Source organism: Belonocnema kinseyi, chromosome 4, assembly GCF_010883055.1.
Source record: "Belonocnema kinseyi isolate 2016_QV_RU_SX_M_011 chromosome 4, B_treatae_v1, whole genome shotgun sequence".
Taxonomy (NCBI): Eukaryota; Metazoa; Arthropoda; class Insecta; order Hymenoptera; family Cynipidae; genus Belonocnema; species Belonocnema kinseyi.
Genome location: NC_046660.1, coordinates 33,353,186 through 33,371,878, shown reverse-complemented (window position 1 = coordinate 33,371,878; position 18,693 = coordinate 33,353,186). Strand labels below are relative to the sequence as shown.

General features: G+C 31.1%; 1 protein-coding gene and 1 long non-coding RNA gene across 3 annotated transcripts in view; one reads left to right on the top strand and one right to left on the bottom strand.

Moving 5' to 3' along the window:
* The window catches only part of LOC117172142 (protein roadkill), a 179,451-nt gene that overhangs the window by 96,357 nt on the left and 64,401 nt on the right, over positions 1 to 18,693 (bottom strand). The window lies entirely within an intron of this gene.
* On the top strand, positions 11,174 to 18,006 carry LOC117172144. Its single transcript, XR_004466969.1, has 2 exons — positions 11,174 to 11,525; positions 17,804 to 18,006. It is a non-coding gene; the product is annotated as an uncharacterized LOC117172144 (long non-coding RNA).

The window sequence follows — 18,693 nt, the reverse complement described above, 5'->3', positions numbered from 1 at the left end:
AGTCAAAAACCGGTCGGATTCCGACCGGGTTACCCTATTTGTATCCGGGATCCGATCGGGTAACCCGGCCGGGAGCCGACTGGGTACACCCGGCCGGGATCCAACCAGCGCAGAGTGACGAAACCAACCAGAATCCGACCGGGCAGCCTGCCCAGATTCCGGATACAAGCAAGGTAACCCTGCCGGAATCCGGCCCGAACCCGGACATAATTTCTACACGGGTAAAACCACCCTTTAATTACAAACTTTTGATCTTCCTTCGTAAAATAAAAAGAATTTAGTTTTAACGATCTTGATGCACGACATATTACATTAATCGAAATGTTAATAGTTACGCTAAAAAATAGTTAATTTTGTTACACGCACCATAAATTAATGCTACTTTTGAGAGTTTTGAGACTTGTCTTAAAACAAGACCATCTTTCATAAAAACAAAACTTTTTTCTCTGAGAATTCTGGGGTAAAGTATATGTACGATTTCACATTTCATTTTATATTTTTTACGCTTCACTGTTTTTGTGTGCTAAATTCAAGTCTTACTTTGGACCTCACTTGAAGTTTAGCTTCGACATAGACGTTAATTTCACCCAAAAAAAAGACACGTGAAAATGAAAAGTGAAATGTAGAAATTTAAAAAATGGAATGAAAAAATTGTCGACTTCCCTCAATTTTCAAACAAATCATAACCATGTTTTCAATAAATTGTGCACATGACTTTAAAATGGCAACACATCATGCTTAACGGAAATTTTCTGAATTAGATTCCACAAACATTTTGAAAACAGAATACTCAGGAGACATACAGAAGTTTTTATAACAAAAAATTTTAAACGACAAAATAGGCTCACAGTCTTCAAACGGAAACACAAACTAGACATTTTTTCTGTCCATATTTTAAAATTAAATTTTTGATGCATACCATTCCAAATTAGGCAGCATTATAAATTCGAACTGAAAAAAATTATATTAGAAAACATAAATTATAGAAAAAGTCCAGAGTTTGAAGCACCTAAACTAAACTTGAAACTGATCCCGACTTCAAACTCTAATTGAAATAAATCCAAGCTTGAAGCCAAGCAAGTTGGATGCAAATTTAACTTGTAAATAGCTTTCGTTGCAGAAATTGAAACTGAAAGACAGACCAACATAAAGCCATTAAAATCTGGTGAGATTCTAATTTTTAAATAAACTTGGCCTGAAATAAGTTGAACAGATAAAAGTAAAAGTCAGAATAATTTGCACACAAAAAATAGTATTCTGTATCACTTAGAATTTGCTAAAAATTATCCATCAAAAAGCACAAAAAAATTAACCTCTGATTCAATTATAATTTAATTAATTTTGAGCCACTTTTCAATAACTAAATTATGTAAGAATAATTTAAATTAGGTTATTATACTGAAAAAGTAGTTTAACAATAATTACAAACCAAATCATAAACTAATTCATATTTAGAGACTTGTATAAATTTGTAAGAAATTTGAATTTGAATGTGATCTTACTCTTGACGAATGAAAATATTGATCAGAATATCATTTTGAAGCAATCAAAGATGGAAAAATCCAAATTTGAAGACTTGTTTTGGATTAATTTCAAAGTGTCGAGTTGGAAATATTTAATTCAAATTTAGAAGCAGCCCCGGTCGCAGACTGCAGAACCTCTTGAAATGACATTTGAGCTATTTTAATTTGTTTTCAATTGAGAAGGATATGTGTCCGCTAGGATACGTGGAATCGTTTATGGCTTCTCATTCTATGATCGAAGTTTAAACATTGCTTATCGATATATGTATCGATATATGTATAAAATGTATGAACTGCTAAAATATAACTAATTTTCAGTTAAAACTTAAATTTCTACTAAGCTATAGCTAGAATTCAGTCACTGGCAATCAGTACAAATATTTTCCAAAACTATCAAAATTTACTTAAACTCGTGATTATAGATTTCTAAAACATTTGAAAAATAAATATTGATCCACAAATAAATTTAATGCGAAAAATATTTTATTTATTTATATGGTTTACGTCAAGTTCGACTTCATAATATAAAAGCGAAAGTATGAGAAAACAAGAGAATAATTTCTAAAGTAATAAAAATGAACTTCAATGTTCATTTAAACTATTATTCTTTAGTCCATAAAATATTAAAATGCCTCTTTATTCATCGCACGCTTCACAGTTTTTTCTGTAATCCCTTCTTTATCTTTTTTTATTGTTTTTCCAATACACTGAATTAATAGAAACCAACAAGAAAATCGAATATATTTTATATTGAGAATTTTATTCATCTCTTTTTGGTTGAAAATTTGATTATTTTCATACAAATTCAACATTTTTGTTAAAAAGTCATAATTTTTTTATTGAAAATGCAATTACTTTGGTAGAAACATCAACTATTTGGAAACAGAATTCAACTGTTTTATAGAAACTTCCGTCTTTTTAGCTTGAAAATTCTACTCTTCGGTTGAAGCCTCTTTTTTTCGGTTTGAAAAATAATATCTTCTGGATAGAAATTTCATATTTTCAATTAAAAATATAACTGTTTGGCAGAAAATTAATCTCTTACGGTTGAAAACGCAGCTACTTTGTTAAAAATTCTTTTTTTTCTAATGATTCACAATTTTAGTTAAAAGTTCATCTCTTTGAACATTAATTTTTTTAAACTGAAAATTTAAGAATTCCATTTTTTGTTTCATGTCTATTTGTTTGAAAATACGTCTTTTATGGAAGAAAATCAACCTTCTTGATTAAAACTTCAGCTTTTTAGTCGAAAAATCAATAATTTTGTTAAAAATTGATCTACTTACTTTCGTGAAAAGTCTAGTTTCGTCTGCTTTTTTAGCATTTGAGCCTGTAAAAACTGTTATCGACATACAGTTGAAAAAATGTGTTCTTGGCTTCTTACAAGTTACGATTACGATTTTGAGTTCAGATGAGACTGCTTAATTTATTTTACTATTTAAACTAATTTACTGATTTAATTAGTTGAATTTTGACTACTTTAGATTTAGAGAGTATCATGTAAAAGCTGAGAATTGAGTAAAGAAGGTAGAATGAAGATGTAGAAAAACCTTCTTCAGAAAAAATTGCTTGATATGTTAACAATACAAATATGAGTCGAAAATAATCAAAAAAGAAAGATGTAGATAATAATATTAAAGGAATTTTTCTTGACATGAATCACTAGAAATTATTATTGGGATGGCCTGAAAGTAGAGACCTGGATTTTTCGAAGATGACGTCCCTGGAGTGCGGTCACAGAAAAGGGACAATATTTTTCAATTCGCATTCTGTTTGGTGTTCCCAAACGAAATCCGAGGTTTTGCGGTCGTGTGTCGAGGAGTTCGAGAGGTACCAAGACCTCGTTTCCCTTTCCAGGTCACTTCCAATTACCCTCCGTCTAAGGTGAATCCTCTTGTTTGGACGTTAGAGAGAACGTATGGAAAGAAAGGTGAAGGAAACAAAGTAGAAAGCGTGGCAAGCTGTGGAGAAAGTTGAGACGTTTTCAAGGATTCGAAAAGCAAGCGATGACGTATCGATCTCATTGGAGGAAAGTGGATTGTGCTTTCAAAAAAGAATCATCAACCAAGTCCATGAAGCAAAATTTGCAAACAAAAGAAACCTGCATTGCCAGTCCTAAATTGTAACGAAATAATTTCATCTTGGTGTTCCCATCTGGAACTGATCATAAGATTGCAGAAAGAGGGGGATTCCAGGGTCAAGAAGGATTCACAGATTCACGTAACCAAGGAGATATTTAAATATCAGGGTGAAAGCCATTGAAATGATCGATCAGGTTTAAGGTTTGAGGAGCCGAAAAAGCATTTTATAGGGAATATAGCTTTTCTCGATATTTATTCTCTCACACTTGGAACTAAACTCTGTGGGTGGCAGATGGAATAAGCGAATAAGGCGAGGTGAGCCATGAGAGTGAGAGACCAAGGCGAGGCGAGGGTTCCTCTTTCTCTGCATAAAAGCAAACTGTCGGATTCGTCGAAACCGGCGAGGGTGACCGGTAAGAGGGTGGCAGATGCGAGGTGTTCCCAATCGTCATCGCTTATATTCACCGGTTCGAGAAAGGATAACCTATTTCTACTGTCATGAAACTCTGTAATTTCTATCAAATGAGCTGTTTCGAGCCTGCTTTACAGAGTTTACAGTTTACCTGACTCTTGTCCTTCGACCTTTCGACAAAAAAGAGGAAGCAGAAGTGAAATTTTCGAGTCCACTTTCTCGAATGAAGAGCATCTGAATTTAGAAATTTCCTGACTTTACCTAACTTTTTCCTGACCAATTTTCCATTTAAAATTTCACCTCCAGGTATAAAAAGAACCTTACACCTAGGACCTAGTAGGATATCAATAATGTTAATGAAAAAGAAATGTTCCTTTCTACATACATTTTTAAGAGATACATTTTCAACCAAAAAGATTAATTATTTTCTACAAAAAATTTGAATTTTAATCCAAATAGTTGAGCTTTCCACACAAAAAGATAAATCTGCCTAAATTTAATAATTAAGTTTTCAGATAAAAAAATTAATTTTTAACAAAAAAAGGAATTTCAAACAACATAGTTAAAATATCAACCAAAGATATAAATGTTCAACAACAAAAAATGAATTCTAAACAAAACATCTGTTAGTTAATATTCCATCCAAAAAGTATTTCAATTTGTAATCAAAAACATTTGAATTACAAAAAAAATTAATTAAATTAATTAAATTGATTAATTTTCAAACCAAAACGAGGAATTTTCAACAAGATAGTAGAATTTTCAATCAAGAAATATTGAACAGTCATTAAAAAAAAAAATTTCATCCTAAATGTTGAATTTTCTATAAAACAGTTTTCAACTTGAATATATACATTTTTACAAAAAGAAAACCGTTAATTTCAGATAACATTTTTCGAATTTTAAAAAGTGAAAAAGCGAATTTTCTACAAATAAGTTCAATTTTCAAATAAAAAATACGAATTTCCAACAAAATACATGAAGTTTTAACTAATACAGATAACTTGTCGACAAAAAAAATTAATTTTCAACAACAAAGTTACATTTTCAACCAGATAAGTGAATTTTCGATGCAAAATATGAATTTTCTATCAAAAATATGAAGTTTAAACGAAAAAGATAAATTATCAAGTTAAAAGTCAATAAAGTAACTAAATTTTATCGAAAATGTTGGATTTTGATTTTAAAAAGATGAATTCGGGACGAAACGATTGCAATTTCAGCAAAAAGTTAATTCTGAACCAAATAGTTGAAATTTTAACCCAAGAAGACGAACTTTTAACAAATTAGTTGAATTTCTACGAAAAGGAATGACTTTAACAAAATTGTGCAATATTAATCGCTAGTTTCAGAGCGCCTGCTACACGCGTCCGTTGGATCTCGCGCGATTCGCGCTCAGTGATGTATTCGCCCCGCGCTTCGAGCTCTATTAATATATGTCAAAAAACGCGAACTTTTTATATTATGTTCAACTTTATTATATTAAACCTATATTATAATAAGTTCTGTACCTCGGTCCCAGTCTGCTTACCCAGATATTGCAAAATAAAGTACAAACGTTTTTTTATGATTATTTTAATATTTGTTCCTTATTTTGCATTAATCTTTATTTGAAGCTTTACTGAAAAATGTATCATTTCAATAAATGTATATTATTACAATTCATAATATGCATTGATATTGAAACAGACGTATTTTCACTGTCTTGTTTTTATAATTTAAAGAAGTGCGCGCCCTATCCAAAAATGATTAAAAGCAAATTTGTAGATATAATTAAGATTGAAATAGTAGTTAGGCATTTCAGTGATTTCGGGCTTATTCACTAATAAGCTTAGTAATACCAGAGTAAATCATGTGAAGCATAACCTCTACATTTTCAAGTTAAGCGTTGTTGTTACTCTTTTACTTAAGTAGCAAGAACAATTTCTTAATGAAATAATTTTTTTTTTAATTTCGGGCTGTTAGTCTGCTAAATTAACTGCGGGACAAATATACTCTCACTCGTATAGGAAGTACTTACTTAACTGGTTTGTAACTTTGTACATGACGGTCCAATCTTGAAATTAAAGTAATATGTGAGGTCGTTTGTCATTTAAAAACATCGGAACTTTTCACCTTTTTTAATATTTGATCATATTTATGGGTTTTAGGTTTTTACTATGACTCTTTGATTGAATTTACCTACATATTTTTATTATGATTGCTAAATTGACATGGTGCAGTACTACCAACACGCAAAAGTGTTTATTTCACTGATTCAATAAGTAAACTTTCACTGATTATCAGTGACCCATTTCTATTTATTTTATTCAGTGAAATTTCACTGATTCAGATTTAGAGAGTACACGTTTTATTTAAAAAATGGCTAATAACAAATTTGTAGATCTGTTTCAGGTGAACCATTTTTCTCCATTCACTTTTTTCGTATTTTTTATCTTGTTATCGGACTTAGCTCTTATGAACACATTTTTTCTTCTAAATCTAACTTTATTACCTTATTACTTAAAACGTTTGCTTCATAACATGATGTAAATATATTTTTATTAGGAGGTATCTTATATAAGTGGGGGGGGGGGGGGGTTGAACATTTCAGAAAAACACCTAAAGCAATTTATGGATGACCCCTAAACTTCAACTTCAGTTTATCGAAAACTCCCTGACTCTTTTAGGTTTTCCCTGACCTGTGCTGCCGTGCAAATGAAATAAAGCATATCTGCATTTCGGACAAGTTATTTGTCATTTTTCCCAATCTTTAAAATGGGATTTAAAAAACCCTAATTTTCATGGTGTTCATGAACATCCAGTATGCACATGGTATTACGCTTTATATCATTTGCACGGCAGTGTAGAAATATCAGATTAACTTCTTTTATTAAAATAACCAAAAATATCAATTGGTATAACCTTGAGGACCTAAAATCTCAAAGAGGCTGAGAAAGGTGAATTCTAGGCTTTCAAAAGTAAAATACCAATAAAAGGCATAGTCTGGCCCTCAAGCCTTTTACAAAGAAAAATCTTTTTACAGCTACCAATTTTGGAAACAATAAGTTTTCAAAGAGAAACAAACCCCTTTCGGTTTGGTGAACGCATCAGGAACCCTTGCTTTTCGCTCAGACACTGTATAGAAGTAGTAAGAGTACGAGGGCTTAAACAGAGACGGAATGCTTTGAACAAAGGTACCCATATGCCATATGAGGACAATAACGGCGAAAGGGAATCGGTAAAGGGCGGTACTGGGGCCCCACATCCATTGACCAGTCCCATCTACACACTCGTCCAGCTCCAGACTAGAGGGTGCAAAAACCCCCTTCAAGTTTGAAGGCGGTTCCTGATTCTCTATCTATATCTATCCCCTTGATAGGAGCTAACCCTCGCCTCGTTGGGATATTCTTTTTTTCCACCTTTAACGTTTCCCAGTTTTTAAGCCTAAAGCCCCTTCAGATACGACGACGACACCTAGATATATTCTGCATTTACTCTACTGTCTACACTTCAAAACACTGAAAAATTTACATTTTTGTAAATAAGAATCCCCCGAAAAAACCGCAAAACTTATTATTACCCCCGAGACATCAGACTCAGGGTTCTGAAAATTTATTGCTTTTACGAGAGGCCGAAGAGGAAAAAAAATGTAATCATTCATTCGAGAGTACCTCTTTTACCTTTTTCATTTGCTGCCTATTTCCCGTACCGTAATCAACATATCAGATATTGATCCTCAATGCCTATTTTTCTGAGTGTAAAATTTGCCAAACTGTATGTTTTTTTATAATAAATTCGGAAGTTTATTCATTTTTGTGTATATAAATATTAATTCGAATTTTATCACAGTGAACATAAAATTTTCTTATTAAACGAATATAGTTTTACTTAAAGAAGTTGTACAGAAAAATGAGGGGGAACTTTTTGACGTTTTTGAAAACAACAATGCATTTTTCAAATCTTTAGAGGAAAAATATGTATCCAAACGCTTCAGATAACACTTCATAATATCAAATATGATATTATATTTGGAATCGCACAATTTAATTATTAGTGCTTCAAATTAAAAATCGTGCAATTAAAATTGTTATAAAAATTAAATCTATTTCAAATTGGTCCAATTCAGCCGAAACCTAAGTTCCATAACGAACGTGCGGAGTCCTTTAAATTAAAGAATAAAAATTACAAAGGGCGAATTTCTAATTTGAAACGTATCAAAATAAAAAATTTTTGCATTTAAAGCATTAAAAAGGGGAAAATATGGAATTAAAACATTCAGGTTTGCGTTCAAAACCATTTTTTAATGTTCTATTTTTTATATGCCCGAAGTTAAAGCATCCTGAAAAATAGTCTTTTTCATTACATTTTTTCAGGCATTGAGTTTTTTCGAAATAATTTGTTTCTGGCGCACTTCTCGGGTGTTTCAACTTAGTATGTATTTACAACATTATGGTGCTTATTTGATAAGCACTTTGCTTCCTCATTATGATTAATTAGCAAATATATTTATTTCCTCATAGAGGCTTCCAAAATAAAAATAAAATAAATAAAAATTGATATAACTGATAATAACTTTCGCACTTTTTAATACAATTTATTAATATTATAGTTCAATCGGTTCGTCTCAAATCAAAGATTCTTATCTGTTCTTGCATTAACTTCTAATTATATTAATGGAAAAAGTTTGAGTAAAAAAAAACGTTTTTTCAAATAAAATACATGCCCTTACCTTCCTTAACTCTTTAATAAAATGTATGAATATTATAGGCCGATCAATTTAGCTTGAGTTAAGGAAGAGTACAAAAAAAAATGAAAAACTTCCACTTATTATGCGCTGATTAAAAATAGTATACAAATTACTAAGCTAAAATACTAGTATGAACATAAATTTAAAAAATTTATAATTACAAATCTGTCAGAATAAATCAATACGAATTTTTTTTAGAAGATTCAGAAGATATTGAATACAAAAGTAAAAAAAAAATTCTGAAAAATCCACGGTTTTCAACAAAATGTCCGGCTTTTCCCTAGTGCTCAAAATTCCAAACTAATCCCTAGTTTCCCTGGTCAGTTGTTATCTTGAGGAAAGTAGACAAAAACAAAAATATTTTTAGGATTCAGATCTGGGAATTGATTGATCAGGCTTTGAAAGCCTGGTTTAACGTGGGCGCGCACAAAAATTTCATTGGGCACTGCCGAAACAAAAGGCTTTTACACTGCGGGAGTTAGCCAGAGCCAGAGCCAGATTGGACTTTCTATTGGTAACCTGGGTAACTATGCCAGGGACTGTTGAGCACGAAGGTATTATAATCCGACTGCAGCTACACATTGAGTAAAAGTGGATACCTGATGGCAGCTTCGCAAGCGGGTTCACCGTGTCGCTTTCACTCACGGTGCTGTGTTACCTCAGGGGCTTGGCCAGATAGACAGACGATCCTATCCTATCCTAACCGTTGGCTGCGAAACGACAGGCGTGGGGTTTCCACAAGACCGGATACAGGGGAATCTCCTCGGAAGTTGAGAGAGTCCGATATCGGAAGAGAAAAGTAGAGGGAGAGAGAGAGAGAGAGTCACACAAATCTGCATTTAGGGACGCGTCCCATTTGTTTCATTTGTTCTGTCACTTAATAACGGGAAGTACAACATCAATATGCTGAGTGACAATTAATACACGACCATGTCATGAGAATGAGAATACCGAGATTGCCGAGATTACCAAGCCTCCAGAGAAATTTCATACAGATTTATGAGATTCTGTCTTTTCCAGGCTTCACAGTTTACAAGATCAAGAACGTCTAACCGATGCTATCATTATATAGTAACACTATGCTACACTGTAAAAAAATGGTGTTAACTCTTAACACAGTTTGCGTCGGGACCTGTATAGGCTTCGAACGGTGTCAAACAGTGTTAATTTAACCCCATTTGGAGCAAACGCTGTTAAGACACAAATATTGAAATTTTTGAAATAAGTGGAATAAATAGCACAACTGGTTTTCACATTATTAGACTTATCCAAAAATTGTGTGCCAACTTAAATCATTTCTCCGTTTTCCTTACTAACCAAACAATTAACACGTGACCATTTTATTGTAAGCAATTCTATAAATGTTGCAAGGCTTTATAGGAAATGATGTTGATTTAGCCCGGTTGGAAAATTGGCAAAAAGTACATCTCGAATATATTTAATTTCTAAGCTAAAATTTTTCATCTTGAACCCAACTTTGGATTATTTTCAACGAAATTGGGCTCTCATTAAAGTTTACTTCGATTTTTTTAACGAAAATATGCGAATTTCAGTATTACATTTAATTTGCAAAACAAAATTCTATTTGCTATAGTTTATACACAGAGAAAACATACATTTAAATTGAGCTGGCCCAGGAAAATTTGCATTGGCACACATACCAACAAAGTTAATTTTTGTTGCAGGTAAAGATTACTCTCAAATCTATGTAAAGATTACAAAGAAAAAACTAAGAGTAAAATTTGTTGCAGGAAATTTTTTAGAGCGATAAAGTTTTGATTAACCAACTTCGCGTCTTTCAAAAAACATGTGTTTTTTCACAGAAAAACAAACGAAAGTTTATCCTGTGAAGTTAATTTTTTTTGCAGAGAATCTTTCGTCGGAAATCGATGTAAAGTTTATCTTCTGTTTTTTCTGTGTACATTTTTTTTTCATGTGCTAACATTTTGAGATTCTTCTATCCTCAATACTTCAAATTAATAATGGCGCAATTTTAAACATTTAAAATAATTTTTTAAAACAAATCAAAAAGTCTCTGTTATTAAAATCATACTTTTGGGATTTTCCTCACAAGTTTCTCGAATTCGTATGCAGTGCACTGATTTAAAATAAGCACATCACTTCATATCTACAAATATTTTAATTGATCAAATTCACTGATGATAATTCGAAAAATGATTTCATAATGCAATAATGCATTTTTCCCTTACCTAATTCATAAATTCAATACCGATATAAACCACTCGGGACGCACATATACTCTCTAAAGTCTAACTCTAAAGTATTAATATCGATAGAAGCAGGCAATTGGCGGTTTATTACTAATCCGGATAGTAAACGGGTGCTTCGTTGCAATATGCGGTATACCGAACAAAACTTGGAACATGCGCCAGAAACTATTTATGCGAAACCTAAATAACTTCTCTATTGCCAGCACGTTAAGCGGAACAGCCTTTATCTCGGTAGTAGTCGCCCGCAATTTCGTGAGCTTGTCAGAAGTCAGAACCACAAAATGAAGTTTCCTCAACAAACTCTCAGTTGAACATTCACTTCTCATGTCAAAAACATCAACACATTTTTTCCTTAATAGCAGAGAATATCTCTTCTGGTTTCAGTTTTGTAAATTTTGTCATTTATCATTATAAAAGGCGATAAGATTATCGATCTACATGATTAAAACGTCCATCAGATACCGACTGCTTAAGCCCAGTTAATGCGTGTTTTGCATCGAAAGTGTTTTGCATGAAAGTGACTGGCAAATGATGTTTTCATTTATTCCGGTAAGTCAAATAAACGAAAGCAAATTTATTTTAGAGTTACTTTCGATACCCAGGACTTTAGAACCGTTAAATTACGTATGCGTTTCCTGAAAGTCATTTGTATTTTATTGCTCTCGCGGGAAAATAATGTCCTCTTTTTAATGTTCTTCTGCTTCCGGCTTTTGTTTTAGGTGAAGTTTATTTGGTATTTGAACAAAGGGAATAACTGAAATCATTTCTTTGAATGTAAGCTTTAAAAGTTTGTTTTCGGTGCATGTGAGAAATATTAGTGATTTCTTAAATGGGTTTACTTCCTTAGTTAATATATGGTGGAAATATTGAGTCTAGTCAAAACTCGAAATCTGTCGAGCCCTGCAAGAAGACCTAAGTAGTTCCAGATAATTGCAAGACCTTTACGCAACATTCGATTGGTGGCTATCGGGTGCATAACCATCGACCTCCATTAATAAGGAGGTTATGTAACCTCGAAAGTGAACACCAGTGACCAACAATATCCATCACAGCAATCGAGTTCAGCACAATTGATTAACAATCAGGAATTTTTCAATCTCATTGTCAAAGGGTTCTCAGCCATTGCAGGATTCAATCTTAATCAAGACATGTTTAATACACTATAGACTACATTACAAATTCAAATAGGGACTTATTAATCTTAATCCTCAAAACAGTGATTCGTTTAGTTTTGAATTTTCTTTAGATTAAGCCCTATGATAAACCTAACCATGACACAATACATTATCATTCTTGCTTTTTTTTCGTAACTCTGGTTTTCCATATTTAATGGTAATCTCCGAGATAGGTATGAATATTAATTCAAAAAATTGGAATTTGTCACACAATATAGGGCTGGAAAGTGTGTCAATCATGGCAGGATTGACAAACTAGAACCGTGACGTATACACGTGATATTTCCCTGGGACGTATGCTGCCGTTGATTAACGGCAATGAAAACTGCCCTCCACTGACAATTGCAACGAATTTTGTCAGTCAATTACTGGGCAGTAATCAAGATAGGTTAATCGTAAAAGACCATTTTTCACTCCGCGGCGCTACGTTATCGACCACCTAACTCGTCCGTGACCTAATCGGAGTTAGTGTTATTTGCAGTAACACCCAAGAAAAATTAAGTGAATGTAATGCTCAAGAAGACCTGAAGTGACATTATCCGGTCGTAACCTTCGCTTGGCTAATTGCAATTCAGAATAGGGATGAGCCTTAATGAGAAACAGTTGGTTAAAGTTCTCAGCTTTAACTGCTTCCTTCTTTTTTCTGCGTATAATGGAAACGTTCCTCTAGAACTGATATCAATTCCATTTCAATCTATACACCGGTTGAGCAATTGTATGCGGTTGCAAATAATTCTAATGGAAACGAATATTACGGGGAATAATATTAATAATAAGCTAATGCTCAATTATATTGTGGTGATCTAAATTCAACTGAAACCTTCGCGAGCAATCAATTGTCCATTGTTTGCAGCTTTAGAATTAGGTGTAGAAGTATCTGAACTAGACTTTGCAGTAAAGTTTAGGTACTTAGCAAAATTCTAAATTGTAGAAATTGGAAATTAAGCACTGAATGATAAAAAAGGGGTTTTTTTATTTACGAAAATAAGTAAAAAATAAAGGGAACTTATATAACGTTTTCAAGTTTGTCCCTAATAAGGCAAAAAGAAACAGTTCTTCTATAATGAATGTTACATTTAGGGTCATTTACATGAAAATAAATAAAACTACTTATACCCAATGTATTCATTAATTAATTTAATATCTGAAAATCGGTATGACCAGTAATTGTACTCGGATAACAAAGAGTGATTTTTTTCAATATTAGAAAACCGCGGAAGATAAAAGTCAATACATGAATTTTTCAAAGCTTTAGTAACAAAATGTATTCAATTGTTTTACAAGATGCCTAATAAATTTTCCCCATGAAATTTCCGGACAATTTCCGAGTTATTCCCGCTTATATAAGGCCCTTTTATGATCGAAGCATACATTCAATGTACAGTGGAAAATAAAAAATTATCGACTACCCCGAAAGGGAAATGGCTTAATGGTGTAATAATAATAATAATTAAACCTTGTCCCGCAACAAAAATAAAATCAAGAACAATAATAAAACAAGAACATATTCGATTTTATTGTTATTCAATTTTTACAGCCTATAATTTAATTTATAGTGCTTCAGTTTCAAACGCTCAATAATTAGGTCCCTTAGTTTTTAATTGTTTTATTGAAAATATAAAGTTTCTGAATGCTACTTTCAAGTTTTATATTTCAAAATTCAGAATTAGAATTAATAATTGATAATTAAGCGCTTAAAATTGACCACTATATTATAAGAACCATAGAAAAGAAAACAAAAGTATTTGAATTTTAAATCTTTTATGAGATATATTACAATTTGCTATATTTAGAGTTGAATCATTACATTTTTTAAATTTCAATTTTATATAATTTAAAATGTGAAAGTATTATGAAGCTAAAATCATTAAAAATTGGAGAATTTCAAAGAAGCATTTCGAACCAAAAACTCTTGAGTTATATCAGCGTTGAAAATAGAATAATTTATTTTAGATTATTTGATTTCAAATTTAAATCGGTAAATATGATTTAAAATTCAAGACCACAATTTTATCAATTTTATTAATTTCAGGCTTAAAGTGTACTAATTATCATGTACTACTTTTTCGGCTTGCATTTAAAAGATTAGATGACATTTAATTAATGAATTCGGGGGTGATAACCAAGGTCACAGCTCCTAATATGAATTTTACAAGTAATCTTCAAAAAAACCGCAATTAATTTTATTACAATAATTATAAAGGTATTACACTTAACTGCCATATTTATATTACGATACTTTACAATTATAAACAGGGTATTAAGTGTTTGTCACAAAATAGAGGAATGCATTCTTTTAAATAAAATTATTGCAGATAACATCAAATTCAATAGGAAACGCTATAAATCCTTATTCTGTTAAATAGATAAAAATATTGAAATTAAAAAAATACATTAATTAACAAGTAATAAGAAAAATATTAATTTTCTACTCAAAAATATGGATTTTCGACAAATATAGGAACTTTCATCAAAATAGTTGAATTTTCTACTGAAAAAGAAAAATATTCAACTAAAAATGCTATTTTTAAATTTTCAATTAAAACCATTAACTTTCGAGCAAAAAAAAAAAGAAAAAAATGGTTAAATTATCTAACAAAGAGATGATTTTTCATCTAAAATAATGAATCTTCAACCAAAAATCTACTTTTTAGCAGAATCCCGAGTTATTCAACTTTCAGCCAAGTACATAGTTGAATTTTCAACAAAAAAGTTCATTTTAAAACTAGGAAGATGACTTTTCTGCTAAAAATATGAATTTTCTATCTAAAAAGACGAATGTTTTAACAAAACAAATGAATTTGTTATCCAAGAATGAAAATTTTCGCAAATAAGACAATTTCTATTTAAAAAATATGAATTCTGAACCTAAAATATAATAGTAGACTTCCCAATTAAAAAAAAAAAAAACAACTAACTTTCAACCAAAAATAGTTAGATTTTCTTATTGGGTTCTATTAATTCAGTTCGCATTTATGAAAAAAAAGAAGAAAAAGTTCAAGTTTCTTTAAAATGTAGAGAAAAATAGGAATTCTTCAAAAAAAGGAAAAGAAAGGCATTGGGGAAAGAGTGTCAAGTCTGATATTGAATAGCATTTTCATAAACCATAGATTACATTTTCCTCGTCAACGAGGAAATAAAAAGTGACTGAAAGTGACTGTGTGGCAGTCCTGATCATACAAATACTTTTCTCAATGGTACGTTATTATTTAAAACTAGGCAGGTTCATTTAGGACCCTTAGCGCTGCCGTATAACCTCTACATGCGCTGCATCCGACTTTTTTACAAGTACTCAAATTTCCCTAGACTTTCGGCCAGGGAGAGGAAAACTGCAGAAAACCATCTCCGGAGTGACACATTCATGATTCACAGTCGGCGTCAACCCTCCCGCTCCCGTTATGAGATGAGATTATTTAAGATTCCAAGTGAAATTTGTCTGTTAGCTCGTAAGTTGTATCTTGCTGGCACTGTCGTGAAAGAAGTAAACCCAGTGACCGAGATTTGAACAATAAAAAAGATCGTTCCGGTTGCTCCAGGAGATCATCGACGCTTCCTCTGGACTATCTCGTGTTGCAACGAAGTATACAGATATAATATCTTTGATCTAGGTATTCTAGGTTCTAGGTTTTAGGGTAACCGCACTCGTCCACCATACGTACTCTCAACAAAATCCCAAGTTGGAGCTTAACTCTGTTCTCGTAACGCTTGTGCTTCAGTGCTCGGTGCATTCCCTGTATTCGATAGAAATACATACGTACAGAGCATACCCATTACCCAGCACCCACAGTATCCGCTCTCATGTACACTTTGAGTACTCGTACCTTACATGTGCAAGTAGCACGTTTTCCAGTGCAACGGTTTCGCTCACAAGCTACCACAGATTTCAGCGGGGCCGAGCTCTGGCTGTGCAATCTACCCACCTACATACCCACATAACTGCACAGAAAAAGTCAAAAAATTAATACAGCGAGAAAAGGCGAAGATAGAAATCGCTGATATCATTCGAACGTATTTCAGGCAGAAATTCACCCAAGAATTTAAAAACAAATTCCATTTCAAGGAAAGTCTACACTCTAAAATTTCAATCAGTTAAAAGTAACTGTTTCAAAGTCAATTTGAACTGATTAAAATAATGAGGTTTCGACGACTGACAAATCAGTCAAAAGTTTAATTGTAAATCATCTATTGTGTTGAATTATCATCTAAAAAAGAGGAATTTTCAAACAAAAGTAAAACATTTGATTTTTTAATTTTAAAAAATAATTGCAAAAAAAAAACAAAATTCTGCAACTAAAATTAGAAATCTTTAAACAAAAAGATTAGATTTTAAAAAAGAAGTTCATAACATTTAACTAAATAGCTGAATTTCCAACAACAGCAAAAAAGGAATAGTTAAATCTTCAATTTAAAAAATTAATTTTCAACTTTGAAAAACGAATTCGCAGTTTAATATTTATATTTTCAATTAAAAAAGACGAATGCACAACAAAAAATTCACATTTGATACTTCAACTTAAAAATACTTCAATTTCAAATGAAAAACAGTTCATATTTGAAAACAAGATATTTTAATAGTGATTAAGAAACAGTTGAAATTAACCAAAAAGATTAATTTTCAACGATATAGTTGCATTTGAATAAAAAACTTTTTATTTTAAAAAGCAATAATTGAATACTTCAATTTTAAATTAAATTTATTTTGAATAAAATAGTCAAGTTTTCAACAAAACAGATCGATTATCTACTAAACTTGATTAATCGTTCAGGAGATAATTGAATGTTTAACAAAGTAGTTCAACTTTCCATTTAAAAAATATGTATTTGCAACAAAAATATAAAATTTTGAATCATCTATAGACTCTAAACAAAATCATTTTGAATTAAGTAATCAATATAACATTCACTATGTAAATCAGCCAGTTTTGTTTGATTTTGACCATAACTTTAAATGCGTTATGAAGTCATTTCTTGTTAATTTAAATCATTTATTAAAATGAAGGAACTTAATGAAAAAACTTAATTTATAAATAACTTTACTATTTTATTATAACAAACAAATCAGTCATATCCATAGATTTTAATTTTGCAATTAAAATTCCAATCGTTGAATTTTTATAAGGATAATTAACAATTAGAAAATTCTTTCAAGTTTTAAATTAAGATAAGATTAGTTTATGTTTCAACGGTCTGTAGTAGAAATTTTTACATTTTTAATGTTTTCCATTTAAAATTACTTTTCATTTCGAAAGTTTTTTCAGCATAATAATTTCGGAAGCTTTGACTTTGAAACATTCAATTTAGTTTTCAATTTTAATTTGTCAGAATTTTATGGCATCGAATTAAAAATGATTTAAATTCAAAAGTCCTCAACTTTTAATTATTAACTTTAAAACTCTTTAATCAGAAATTGAAATCTGAAAATATAAAAAAGTCGAATGTTTTAGAAAACAGTTGACTTCTGAACAAGATAAGATGAGTTTTTAATAAAAGGATCATTTTTAAACGAAGAAAGTAATAGAAATTGAAAAAAAAAACAATTTCCAACAAAATCATAAATAAATTTGATATTGCTGAAATTTGGATACATTTTCGTAATGTATTTTAAATAATAATCAATAATAATCAATCATTATCTATTAATTATTGTTTCAGAATGAGTGCCCGAATCTATAATCTGTGAAGTGCGAAAGCAGTAGCAGCGGCTTTGTTGAATTCAGATGCGTAGAATGTGCGATGATCATCATGCAGCTGTCTGTTAAATGCGAGCGTTTTACTGAAAATTAATTGTAAGCATTTTTTTCCTATTTTTTAACTACTTCACAGATTTTATATGATAAATAAATGGTTTCATTGCATTTTATTGTTATTTAATATATTCCCTCTTATTTGTCCACTCTAAAATCACGAAATTCCCTTTTCGAAAATAAAACGGAAAAAATACTTAGTATGATTCGATAATTTTATATTTTTTTCATTCAAATACAAGGTTTGAACTAAGAAATCGCGTTGGTTTTTGCTGAATTTTGTTGAAATTCAACACAAAAAAACGGTATCACTTTAATAAAAACACATTGAACATTGATTGAACAGATTTTCTTGCAGGCAAAATATAGGTGCAGTATCTAGAAAATTTAGCTGTCATGTCTATATTTCTATTTCTAAACAAGTATCGGTTGTCACATCTAACCAGGTTCAGCTGAACATTCTAGGTGAAAAATACAGCTAAACTTGACAGCCTATCTAGCTGCATTTTCTGGCTGAAGTGCCTATAATTTTTTCTAGCTAATAGGCCGATATATTTTTAGGTATAATAACAAAAAAATATATCAACCATAAATATATATAAATACTTAAACCTTTATTTATGTATCAGATCCATACATGGCTTAATAATTAAAAATCTTAAATTGAAAACAATAATTTATAGTCAATAAATATCAATACCAGGCGTATACATATGAAACCGGTATTTTTTCAAGAAAAAAACACATTTATTTCAAGAGAATGATAACAAATATTTTATTCAAAGTATGCGCCCTCGC